The 13,622-nt window shown below is 40.4% G+C and overlaps 1 non-coding gene across 1 annotated transcript; it reads right to left on the reverse strand.

Annotated features, from left to right (window-relative positions):
* Positions 1-6,100: 6,100 nt before the first annotated feature.
* LOC129024026 (small nucleolar RNA U13) lies at positions 6,101-6,204 on the reverse strand. The gene has a single exon (XR_008497016.1). It is a non-coding gene; the product is annotated as a small nucleolar RNA U13 (small nucleolar RNA).
* Between the last annotated feature and the right edge of the window lie 7,418 nt (positions 6,205-13,622).

The raw sequence follows: 13,622 nt of genomic DNA on the forward strand, positions 1-13,622 counted from the left end.
ATCCCATGTTCATGGATTGGAAGAATTAGTATTGTTAAAATGTCCATACTACCCAAAGCAACCTATAGATTATATGCAGTTCCTATCAAAATGCTGATGACATTCTTTACAGAAACAGAAAAACAATCCTAAAATTTGGATGGAATCACAAAAGACCTTGAATAGCCAAAGTAATCCTGAATAAAAATAACAAAGCTGGAGGCACCACATAACCTGACTTCAAATTATACCATAAAGCAATAGTAACCAAAACAGCATGGTACTGGCATGAAAACAGACACATACACCAGTGGAACAGAGTAGAGAAACCAGAAATAAATCCATACACTTACAGCCAACTCATTTTTGACAAAGACACCAGGAACATACACTGGGGAAAGGACAATCTCTTCAATAAATAATGCTGGGGGCCAGGTGTAGTGGCTAAAACCTGTAATCCCACCACTTTGGGAGGCCAAGACAGGAGGAATGCCTGGGTCCAGGAGTTTGAGACCAGCCTTGGCAAGAAAGACTCTACAAAATAAAAAACTTATCCACATGTGGTGGGGCATGCCCATGGTCCTAGCTACCCGGAAGGCTAAGATGGGAAGATCACTTGAGCCTGAGAGGTTGAGGCTGCTGTGAGCTGTGGTTGTACCACTGCATTCCAGCCTGGGTGACAGAGAGAGACCTCTCTGTCAGAAAACTAAAAAAAAAAAAAAAAAAAAAGGTGCTGTGAAAACTGAAGATTCATATGCAGAAGAATGAAATTAGATCCGAGTAAAAAGTGAGCAAATGTTCTGAATAGACACTTCTCAAACGAAGAAATACAAAGGGCCAATAGGTATATGAAAAAATGCTTGACATCGCTGATCATCAGGTAAATACAAGTCAAAACCACAATAAGATACTATCTCACCCCAATTAAAATGGTATTATCAAAAAGATAAAAAATAACATGCTGGTGAAGATGTGGAGAAAGGGGAACTCTTGCACACAGTTGGTGAGAATGTAAATTAATGTAGCCATTATGAAAAACAGTATGGAAATTCTTCAAAAAACTAAAACTAAAAATACAACTACTAAATGATTCAGCGATCCCACTGCTGGGTATAAGAAAGGAAATTAGTATATCAAAGAGATATCTGGACTGCCATGTTTATTACAGCACTATTTACAATAACCAAGATATGGATTCAACTATTTTATACTGTCCTCAGTAATATATGAGATTTCTAGATGCTCTATTTTCTCACCAAACTTGGTATCATTACAATTTTTAATTTGTAGTCATTCTGGTAGGTGTGTGGTAGTACTTCATTGTGATTTTTAATTTCTGTTTACCTGATGACTAATGATTAAACATCTTATCATGTGCTTATTGGCCATGCATGAGGTCTATTTCTGGTCTATTTGCTTGTATTTGTATATCTGTCTTTCCTTATCCTAATACTACATTGTATTATTTAGGGTGCTCTATAATAAGCATTGAAGTGAGGTTATACAAGTTCTCCAACTTTGTTACTCTTTATTTCAAAACTGTGTTGGATATTCTAGGTCCTTTGAACTTCCATATAAATTTTAAAATCAGTTTGTCAATTTCTGTGAAATAAAGCATGCTGGGGTTTTTACCGGAATTATATTGAATCTATCAATCATTTTGGTAAGAGTGGACAACAATATTGTGTCTTCCAATCCATGGACAAAATATGTGTGCCAATTTATTTAGGTATTCTTTAATTTCTCTCAGCAATGTTTTCTAGTTTTTCATGTATGGATTTTGCACATATTTTGTTAAATTTATTCCTAAGCATATTATGTTTTTGATGCAATTTTATGATGTGCCTTGGTTTTTCATGTTTCTTGTGCCTGGGGTTTATTAAGTTTCTTAGGTTTCTGGACATCTAATTTTCATAAAAGTTGGAAAATTCCAGTTATTATTTCTTCATATCTTTTTTTCTGACCTCCCTTCTCACTCTCTCTGTCTCTTTTTCCCCCCCTTTGGAGTCTGATTGCCTCGTAGTTCACTAATCCTCTGGCCATTTTTTTTTCAGTCTTTTTTGTTTCCATGTTTCATCTTGGATAGTTTCTATTGCTCTGTCTTAAACTTCACTAATTTTTTTCAATGTCTAATGTGTTGTTATTAATCTCAAATATTTTAATTTTTCTCTTTACAAGTTCAATTTGGGCCTCTTATTTTTATTTATTTATATTTGAGACAGGGTCTAATTTTGTCACCCAGGCTAGAGTGCAGTGGCCCAATCTTGGCTCACTGCAGCCTTGATTTCCCAGGCTCAAGTGATCTTCCCACCTCATCCCCAAGTAGCTGGGACTACAGGTGCATACCACCATGCCCAGCTAATTTCTAAAAAGTTTTTGTACAGATGGGATCTTCCTATGTTGCCCAGGCTGGTCTTGAACTCCTAGACTCAAGTGATCTACCCACCTCGGCCTCCCAAAGAGCTGGGATTAGAAGCATGAGCCACCGCAGCCAGCCAATTTGGTAATTTAAAAATATCTTTGGTGTTTTTACTTAACATGCTCAATCTTTCCTTTACCTTCTTGAACATATGAATGTAGCTTTAATAACCACTTAAATGTCTTTGTCTACTAATTCTATCATCCATATCATTTCTAGATTAGTTCTCATTGATTTTTCTCTTCATTACGAATTGTATATTCTTGCTTATTTGTGTGTCTTATAATTTTTTATTGAATTCCAAATACCATGTATTTTACCTTGTTGGATGCTGAATACTTTCGTATTCTTATTAATATTCATGAGTGTTGTTCTGTGATGTAGTTAAGTTACTTGAAAACCGTTTGGTCTTTCTGAGGCTTGCTTTGTTAGACATGACCAGATTTCTTTGGTGTATGGCTAATATTGCCCACTACTACAGCAACGCCTTTCTGAATATTCTACCTGATGACCTGTTAATTATGAGGTTTTCTACTGTGGCTAGTAGGTGAACGCTGAAGATTTTTCCCTGTGCTTTTTTCAGGTGTAATTTTTCTTAGCCTTTGGTAGTTTCCTCACACGAATGAGCAGATCAGCCTTCAGCTGCAGACCTTCCACAGATCCCTAGAGCTCTCTCTCAGTGCTGCTCTCTCAGCTCTGGTGCTCTGCCAGGTGAACTCTAGCTAGCTTGGCCTCCTCAGATTCCCAGCATTTTCTCCTGAACTGAGGGGGACTTTTGGGCTCTGTCTGCATTCCCCCTTCCTGTGCTGAAGCCTGGAAACCCTTTCCTATCACAGACTGCGAAAATCATAGAACATGCCTTGCTTGTTTCCTGAATTCACTGTCTGTGCTGCCTGATGCCTAATGTCTGAAAGCTGTTGTTTCATATGTTGTGCCTGGAGTTTTAATTGGTCCCTGTTACTCCATGTTGATCAGAATTAGAAGTCCTGATGCTATTTTATTTAATTTTTTATTTTTATATATTTAGGGGGTACAAGTGAAGCTTTCTTACATGCACATATTACGTAGTAAAAATAGTCTGGGCTTTTAGTGTACCTATCACATTGTACCCAATAAGGAATTTTTCAGACTTCACCCTCTGATCTGGTTTGGCTCTGTGTCCCCACCCCAATCTCGTCTTGAATTGTAATCCCCACGTATTCAGGGAGGAACCTGGTGGGAGGTGATTGGATCACGGGGGCAGTTTCCCCCATGCTGTTCTCATAATAGTGAGTCCTCATGAGATCTGATCGTTTTATAAGTGTTTGACAGGTTCCTCCTTCACTCACATGCTCTCCCTCTCACTTGCCACCATGTAAGTCATCCCTACTTCCCCTTCTGTCATGCTTGTAAGTTTCCTGAGGCCTCCTCAGCCATGTGGAACTGTGAGTCAATTAAACCTCTTTCCTTTATAAATTACTCAGTCTCAGGAAGTACTTCATAGCAGTGTGAAAATGCACTAATACACCCGCCCTCCCACCCTTCCACCTTTTGTAGTCTCCAATCTGCTGTTCTACTCTGTATGTCCATGTGTACTAATTGTTTAGCTCCCACTTATAAGTGAGAACATGTGGTATTTGACTTCTTGTTTCTGAGTCATTTCGCTTAGGATAATGACCTCCAATTCCATCCATGTTGCTGCAAAACACGTGATTTCCTTCTTTTTTATGGTTGAGTAGTATTCCATGGTGTGTGTGTGTGTGTGTGTGTGTGTGTGTATAACATTTTCCTTACTTGATGCTCTTTTAAATGGTATTAAAGTTTTTAAAAAATTCCAATTATTTATTCATAGTCTATGGAGAAATACTTTATTTTTGATATTTGACCTTGTATATGGTAACCTTGTTAAATTCACATATTAGTTTTCACTGAAATTTTTTTTTTTTTTTCTTTTTGACAGGGTCTCACTCTGTTGCCTGGGCTGGAGTAAAGTGGCACAATCTTGGCTCACTGCAGCCTTGACCTCCGGGCTCAGATGATAGATGATCCTCCCACCTCAGGCTCCCAAGTAGTTGGGACAACACGTGAGTGCCCCCATGCCCAGCTGATTCTTTTTTTTTTTTTTTTGTAAAGACAGGGTTTCACCATGTTGTCCAGGCTGGTCTTGAACTCATGGGCTCAAGCAATCTGCCTGCCTTGACCTCCCAAAGTGCTGGAGTTACAGGCATGAGTTACTGTGCCCGGTCAAAAGGAATTTTTTTTAAATTTAAATTTAAATTTTTTTTTTTTGAGATGGGGTCTTGCTCTGTCACTCAGGCTGGAGTGCAGTGGCGTGATCACGGCTCACTGCAGCCTTAACCTCCTGGGCTCAAACAATCATCCTACTTCAGCCTCTCAAGTAGCTAGGACTACAGATGTGCACCACCATGACCAGCTAATTTTTTATTTTTTTGTAGAGACAGGGTCTCACTATGTTGCTCAGGCTGGTCTTAAACTTTTGGGCTCAAGTGATCCTCCCACCTCAGCCTCCTAAAGTGCTGGGAATACAGGCATGAGCCACCATGCCTGGTATTTTCATATTTTTGTTGTTGTTGTGGATTCCTTAGGAGTGTCTATAGGCACAATCATGTTATCTGTGAATATAGAACGTTTTACTTCTTCCTTTACAACTCGTATTATCTCTGTCGCTCTCCCTTCTGTACTGTAACATTGTTGAATAGAAGCAGAAAGAGCAGCTATCTTCTTGCCTTCTTTTTGATCTTGGGAGGGAAAGCATTCATTCTTTCACCATGAAGTATGATGTAAGCATTAGGTTGCTTTTTTTTCCCTTTTTCTGAGACAGAGCCTTGCTCTGTTACTCAGGCTGGAGCACAGTGGCGTGAATGTGGCTCACTGCAGCCTCAAATTCCTGGGCTCAAGAGATCCTCTCATCTCAGCTTGCTGGGTAGCTGGGCCTATAGGAGTGCATCACCAGGCGCAGCTAATTTTTTATTTTTTGTGGGGTGTCATTATGTTACCCAGACAAAGCACTGTAGATGTTATTTATTTATTTATCTATTTTTATAGAGACGGAGTCTAACTATGTTTCCCTTGCTGGTCTCGAACTCCTCGGCTCAAGTGGCCTCCCAAAGTGCAGGGATTACAGGCATGAGCCACTGTGCCCAGCCTGTAGATGTCTTTACTGGGTTCAAGAAGACTATGTGGTGGGTAATGCAAGTATACTTACGAAAGAAGGGGATAAGTTGAGAGTTCTTGGACTTAATTTCCTCAGTGAAGCAGGAGGACAGGATATCTGATGAGGGGTGGGGAGAACGAGGTGGATTTGTAATAGTCCTTCATGAACCTCTCAAAAGACAAATCTGTGGCAGAGTGTACAGTTTTCTGTACCAGGACTCGGAGCTCCAGGTTTAGGACCAGGGTGGGCAGCTGTAGAACTGGGTTCTGTAGTCAGCGTTTTCCAGGACTTATGAGTGGAGGGTAAAGGGAGCACGGATATTGAGGGAGCTGGTGGGAAATAATTCAAGTTGTTGGCTAGAGGTCTAGCTTGGGTTTTAAAAGACTGAAGCCTGGGAATTGAGGGGAAAGTAAAGATAAACTGTGAGGCCACGAAGGGGTTAAAGGGCTGGAACTCAGTGAGGCCAAGGAGTGGTGAAGTGGGAGGAAGAGAATAGAGTTGGGAGGATTGTGGTTCAAGTGGGATATAGAAGTTTCATTTTTTTTCCACATTAGATGGGTAATATGCCAATGTTGTAACAAGGTTTGAGGGAGGCACATCTTACACATGAAAGTGAAAACCCAGTCTTCACGCTTATGAACCACAAAAGGATCCAAAGTTTTTTTGAGGCAGTGGAGCTATGGTAGTAATGGTCTAATTGTGGCCTTGAAAAGTGTAAGTAGAGCAGGTTATTTGAAATGATTAGGGGAAGGTTAGGGTGTGGGATGGATTGGGTTTGGCAATTTGTCTCAGAATGATGTGGGAGTTAATGTGTAAGGTAAATGGGGGAGTCCTCAGCCGCTGTGGGCCAGGGTCAATGACAGCCAGAAGAAGTAGAGGGCAATGAACCGTTTGGTATGAGGGGGACTTTGACAAAGGTAGAAAAGTAATCATGTAGAACTGGCAGGGGAAGCTGGGAGACTGCTGACCCCAAGTGCCCCCTTCTTGGCTGGAAAATAGAACTCGTGGGAGGAAGAGCTGCTTTCCCTTAAGAGGGCTGCAAGGGAATCAGTGTCCTTGGGGCAAGGCCAGGCTTCAGTTACGGTAAAGAGGAGGAAGGTATAGTGAAAGTTCTTGCAGGTTGTTGTGGATATAGAAGAATTTGTTTTTAGTGGAATGAAGTTACCAAGAACACAGAAGGAAAACTGACAGGAAGATGATTAGGAGACAGGTGGTGTCCCAGTGACAGTGAAAGTCCCAGTGAAAAGACTTAAAGTGCAGAGACTGTTTCACCCATGTATCACAGTATCAGCCACATAGTAGGTGCTCATTTAATACAGCCAAGTGAATGGCTGAATACAATCCGTTTCTTGTGGCTTCTTACTTTGATTCTCTGAGACTTCATTTTTCCATCTGTTTCCTGGGGAGTGCTGCTGCTTTTATCCCCCTAGTTCTGAAACTGATAGCAGTTTTCTCTCCAAATTCCCAATTCTTTCCATCTGGCAGAGTCGGTGCCTTATTATTCTATGGTGTAACACCCTAGGAGGGCCTGGAAAGCCAGAGCTGAAATTTCTCTCTGGTTACAACTTGGGAGAAGCTGAAGTTCAGAAAAAGCAAAGAGTTCGTTCAACAGAATAGATTAAGATTTACCATAGACTGTGAAAGAAATAAAGATGCTTCTCTCAGTCAAAGTTTGAGGCTACCAGCCGGTACTGGTAGCTACCAGCGGGGTGGCGTGTGGGACTCAGGGAGAGCAGTAGTCCAGGGCAGGCTGTGGACTGCCAGGCTGTGTGCAAGGCAGCCTCCAGCAGGTGGGGCTGTGGAGTCGCAGAAGGCTGGCCGCCTTGAGCGAAACGCGGCGCTGCTGCCACCCTCTGATTTGGATGGAATCATCCCTGCGGTATGTAGAGTCAAGCTCGGGAGATTGCTACCTTCTCACGGAGAGTCAAGCTTGGGAGATTGACTTTGCTACCTCCTCATTCTCCACCATTAGTCCAGAGCCCTATTGCCTCGGGGTAGGGGAAGGTCTTGATGATGGGGAATGTCATCTAATGGAACGTTCGCAGGGTTTATGAGTTTTAAGTCCCAGAGCACCCACATTCTAGCTGTGGGCGCACGCAGGCCACTTGCTGGACCTCTGAGAGTGAGCGATAATGGAAATATATGTGAAAGCCTTGGTAGAGTGAAGACTCTAAAAATATAAGGATTTATTATTAATGCTGCTTAATGGGTAGTTAAGAGCCAAAATATGTTCCTTGATCTATTCTAGAGAAGAGGAACTCTAGGGAAGGTATGGGCTGAAGATTTTCCTATTCGCAGAAGAATTGGTCCTTTTGACTATATGGTTTCACTTCTGTCAGGTCACATAGTGGGGTGAGGGGTAAGAATGCCAATTTGCCACAGAACATTCTAGGGAGGTTGTAAGCACTCAGAAAACAGAATTCATACAAATAATAGTAATAAACTACCATCTATATAACTACTGTATACCAGGCACATTACATATGTTATTCAATTTGGTCATCATAACAGTATAATAGGATAGATGTATTTATCTATTGTAACTATAAATTGAACATCAGCATCTGAGAGGTATGAATAGCAGAAGGTTACACACATAATAAGCAGTGATGGCAGGATTTGAACCCAGGCCTTTTTGGCTTTAATGGCTTATGTCTTTCCCACCATAATGTGTGAACTCATCCTTTACTAAATCTCTAAGCCCATTTCCAAGGACCTGTCTTAAGCTGGTTGCTTAAGAATCGCTCAAGGAACTTGTTAAAATGCATATTCTTGAACCCCACCCTGGGGGAGCCTCATGAATGATTTAGATTTTTCCTTTTCTTTCTCTCTTTTCATGCCACATTCCCTTCCATTACTTTAGTTGTTGAACAGTCACAGTAATCAGGACTTCTGTTTTTTGAACGCCTTATACCTTACACCTTTCCTTGAAAACAATGGCTAATGCAAACTCATTTTGTCAAGCCAAGGATCCCTGAGTTTCCCCACCAGAGGATTATACAATCAGCAGCTCCTTTTTGTTTCAATAACACATTTTTATCTCCCTTATTTTGCTGGGGGTGCAGGAGTTATGTTTGGACACAGATAGTTCACTACTAGGGAGAAGCTTCTACGTGCGGAGGACTTAGCCCTGGAAGGGAGATAGGAGCAGAAACCAAGTGGATTCCTGGGGTTTTATTCACCTAGATCAATCAACAAGTATTGATTGAGTACCTGGCACTAGGCCAGGTATTGGTGCTGGAGCAATGCATACAATAAAGTCCCCAAAATTATGGAGTTTTAGGTAGGTGGACAGAGAAGGGAGCGGGTATTCACGCAGAGATTCAAATGAAATGGCGAAGTGAACCATGAACTTCTGGGGAGAAGCATACCCAGCAGAGGGAATAGCAAAGTGCAAAGAATCCAAGCATGAGTCTCCTGGGAGTGTCTGAGGAACAGCAAGAAGGCCAGCATCCAGCAGAAAGGCAAGAGTGGAGTGTGCAAGGAGGAGCAAGGTAGGAGGTGGGAGGGGAGAGGCACCACTGGTTGGATCATGACCTTCTAGGCCATTGGGAGGATTTTGGGTTTTGTTCCAAGTGAGACAAGGAGCCACTGGAGGGTTTTCTGTAGGAAAGTGACATGATCCAATTTACATTTTAAAAGGATGACACCGGGTGCTGGGTTGAACATAGACTTCAGGGGGCAAGGTTGCTACCTGAATACCAAGGCAGCTCTGTCTGTCTGCATCTCTTGAACAGTTTTGTCAGATTCTATTCCTCATCTCTCCACCGTGGTCAACAGGCATTAGTCCATTTTGCATTGCTATAAAGGAATACCTGAGACTAGGTAATTTATAAAGAAAACAGGTTTATGTGGCTCATGATTCTGTAGGCTGTACAAACATGGTGGTGGCATCTGCTCGGCTTCTGGTGAGGCCCCAGGAAGATTTTACTTATGGCAGAAGGTATGTCACATGGTGAGAGAGGGAGCAAGAGAGAGATGCCAGGCTCTTTTAAACAACCAGCTCTCATGTGAACTAATAAAGTGAGAACTCACTTATTACCGTGAGGACAGCATTAAGCCATTGGCGAGGGATCCACCCCCATGACCCAGACATCTCCACCATGAACCACCTCTAACATTGGGGACCACATTTCAACATAGATTTGGAGGGGACACACATCAAAACCATGTCAGAGGTCAAGCTTTGCCCCTCCAACACTCCTCCCTGCTCCTCTTATTCACTCTCAATCATAGCATCATATTTCTCAAAAGTTGCAAATTAGTTGCAGTAGTGGATTTGATAGTTGTGAGAATGTTGGCCAGAATTAGTTATGTCTGAATACCAGACCAGACAAGCCAAAATGTCACTATTATACTAGAATAAAGCAATTTCTACTTTACGGACAAAGTGGCAGAGCCATAACTCATTTACTCGCTGACTCATTCACTCATTCTTTCAGCTCTCATTGAGCACGTATCATGTGCATAAGCCACTGCATTAAGCCACTGGAGAACTACACATTTTAAAAAAGCTCCCTAAGACATAAACTCTGCCCTTGAGCAAACTCTTAAACTAGTTACTAGCCTTTATCAATCACTTTCGATGGGTAAGACACTGGTTTAAGTGCTTTTTATGTATTGCCATATTTAATACTCAAAATTAATGTGATTAGTAAGGTACTATTTTACTATTTTAAAGATGAGGAAATCAAGGCACCTAGAAGTTAAGTAACCTGTTCAAGTTGGTTATTAGGTGAACTGTGATCTGAGCCCAGATGATGTAGTTCTAGGGTGTAGATGACTGCTTCTTAGGCTAGATGGATAGCTAAACACATAATTATAATGCAATGTGATGAGTACTCACTAGAGCTACTGGGAACTTTTAACATTATTGAGGGGCAAGGCCCAAAGCCTTTTCAAGTTTCCAATCCTGTTAGTTTCACTGTAGTATAAAACTTCTCCCCATAAAATGCTGTGAAGTACAACTAAGATTTTTAAGTGATCCTTCCAGATTCTTAATAAAAGATTAAGTATAAATTATAAAGTAATTTGTAAAGCTATTTTCTTGCTAAGGACCATTCCATTTTCGGACTGTTTCACTCACTCATCATTTCCATCACCAGATGATAGTTTTTGTTTTTGTTGGGGGTGTGGTGGGCAGTCCATTCTTCATAAAAGAAAAATTAAAATTTGTTATGTTAAGTAGATGCCAACCAAGTTGGTTTGGGTTATGAAGTCTTGGGGGTAGGTGGGGGCTTGTCTTACTCATTATCTCATCTACTCCTACTCTGTAGGGACTTCATAGCTGGCTGGAATCAAATTTGTGCCTCAGTAAAATGACAAATCAGTACAAGTCGAGGGACCTTTATGGTCTTTTGGGAACAGCTGAAACCACAAATCTTACATCCTAGAATATCAAGGGGGATATATTACTGGATTCCCAGTTGCTGGGAGAGCACAGACTGAACCACAAACTAACTGCCTGGAGAAGACAAGGAAAGCTTCAGGGAATAGTTTAGATTTGAGCTGGGCTTGAAAAATACGTTGATAGTCAACAGCAATAAGGTGAGAGAAAGGTGTTCTAGTAAAGGAAAAGTTTGTATAAAAGATCTGGGGAAGTGTCAGCCAACTGGGCTTTCTGGGATCATTCCATCCTGAAACACTGTCTTTTGGGTGGGGCAGAATCTGAGCAGCAGTCTCTGTTACATTTTTTCCATTTTTTAAGATATTATAATGAAACTTTTTTTTTTTTTTGAGACGGAGTCTTGCTCTGTCGCCCAGGCTGGAGTGCAGTGGCGTGATCTCGGCTCACTGCAAGCTCCGCCTCCTGGGTTCACGCCATTCTCCGGCCCCAGCCTTCCAAGTAGCTGGAACTACAGGTGCCCACCACCACGCCCGGCTAATGTTTTGTATTTTTAGTAGAGACGGGGTTTCACCATGTTAGCCAGGATGGTCTTGATCTCCTGACCTTGTGATCCACCCTCCTCGGCCTCCCAAAGTGCTGGGATTACAGGCGTGAGCCACCATACCCGGCCTTTTTTTTTTTTTTGAGATGGAGTTTTGCTCTTTAGCCTCCCTGGGTTCAAGCGATTCTCCTGCCTCAGCCTCCCAAGTAACTGGAATTATAGGCACTTGCCATCATGCCCTGCTAATTTTTTTGTATTTTAGTAGAGATGTGGTTTCCCCATGTTGGCCAGGATGGTCTTGAACTCCTGACCTCAGATGATCTGCCTACCTTGGCCTCCCAAAGTGCTGGGATTACAGGTGTGAGCCACTGTGCCCGGCCTAATGATACATTGTATATTTGCCTAATGATACATTGTATATTTACTCATGAATTCTCTCTCTGTCTCTTTCTTTTTTTTTCTGTCTCTCTAGCTTTATTGATGTATAACTGACATATAATAAACTACACATAAAGTTTACAATTTCATGAGTTTAAAACACATCCCCAGAATCGTTTCCAAAATCAAGACAGTGAACATACCCATCATCCTCAGGAGTTTCTTTGTATCTCTTTGCTGTCTGTCTTTCCTACCCACTTTTGCCCCTTTCCCCCAGCCTCCAGCAACCACTGATACGCTTTCGGTCACTATACATTTGTTTGTATTTCTAAAAATTTTATATAAATGGAATCATATAATATGTACTCCTTTTTTCAAGAGTCTTTCGCTTAGCATAATTAGAGACTCATTCACATTGTTCTGCATATCAATAGTTCATTTTTTAAATTGCTGAATAATACTCCATTGTATAGATACACCACAGTTTGTTTCTCCATTTTACAATGAACGGGCAAATGGGTTGTTTCTATTTTTTGGCTATTACAAATAAAGTTGCTATGATGAATCTTATACAAGTCTTTTCTGAACTTACGCTATCTTTTCTTTTGGGTAAATACCTTGGAATATGTTTGGTATGTGTTTAACTTTTAAAGAAACTACCAAACTGTCTTCCAAAGTGGTTGTACCATGAAAGTTCCACCGTTCCACATTTTTGCCAACAGTTATATGGCCATTTAAAAAATTTTAGCCATTCCAATAGGTATGTATGGTGCCTCATTATGGTTTGAATTTGCATTTCCTTAATGACTAATTATATTGAGCATCTTTTCATGTTCTTACTTTCCAACTATCTTCTTTGTTGAAGTGTCAGTTCAAACCTTTAGCTCATTTGAAAAATTGGTTGCTTTCTTTTGTTGGATTTTTAGAGTTTGTTATATTTTCTGGACATGACCTTTATCAGAAACGTCTTCTGCAAAGAGTCTTTTCAAGTGTGTGGCTTGTCTTTTCATTCTTTTAGCAGTGTCTTTCAAAGAGTAAAATTTTTAGTTTTGATGAAGTCCAATTTATCATTTTTTTCTTTTATGGATTGTATTTTGGTGCCTTAGCTGAGAAATTTTTACCTGAGACTCAAATTCACACAAATTTTTCTTCTATTTTTTAAGAAGTTTTGTAGTTTTAGGTTTTACATTTAGATCTATGATCTATTTTGAATTAATTTTTGTATGTAGTAAAATGTGTGGATTGAAGTTTATTTTTATTTATTTTTAATTTAATTTAATCTTTTTATGTTTGGCCAGCCTCTCAAGCCAGAGCATGCTCAGAGAGACTTCTTATTTTTATTTTTGATATGATATCCAATAATTTCAGCACCATTTGTTGAAAAGTTATCCTTTCTCCACTGAGTTGCCTTTGCAATTTTGTCAAAAATCAGTTGTATATATATGTGGGGGTCATTAGTTCTTTTTTTTTTTTAAAGAAGACATGACCATTTCATAAACTTAATGAGCCATATCAGTTGTTCATTATGAAGATGTGATGCTTCATAGTCTTGGATCCTTTCTTGAGGTTTGTGGTTTAATCTAGTTTCACAACTTGGACTAGGCACTGGCCTCTGATCAGGATAGAATTATTCCTATAAGGCCAGATAACTTTTTCTTGTTTTAAAGGGTAGAATTAATATTTGTTTGTCATTTATAATCAGATGGCAGCTGGGTATACAGTCTCCATACTTCATTTTTTTGGTAAATAAAAAAACTACAAGTTTTAAATAGCCAATGGCTCATTATGTTTTCAGAAAACATGA

The sequence above is a fragment of the Pongo pygmaeus genome, chromosome 1, assembly GCF_028885625.2.
Source record: "Pongo pygmaeus isolate AG05252 chromosome 1, NHGRI_mPonPyg2-v2.0_pri, whole genome shotgun sequence".
Lineage (NCBI taxonomy): Eukaryota > Metazoa > Chordata > Mammalia > Primates > Hominidae > Pongo > Pongo pygmaeus.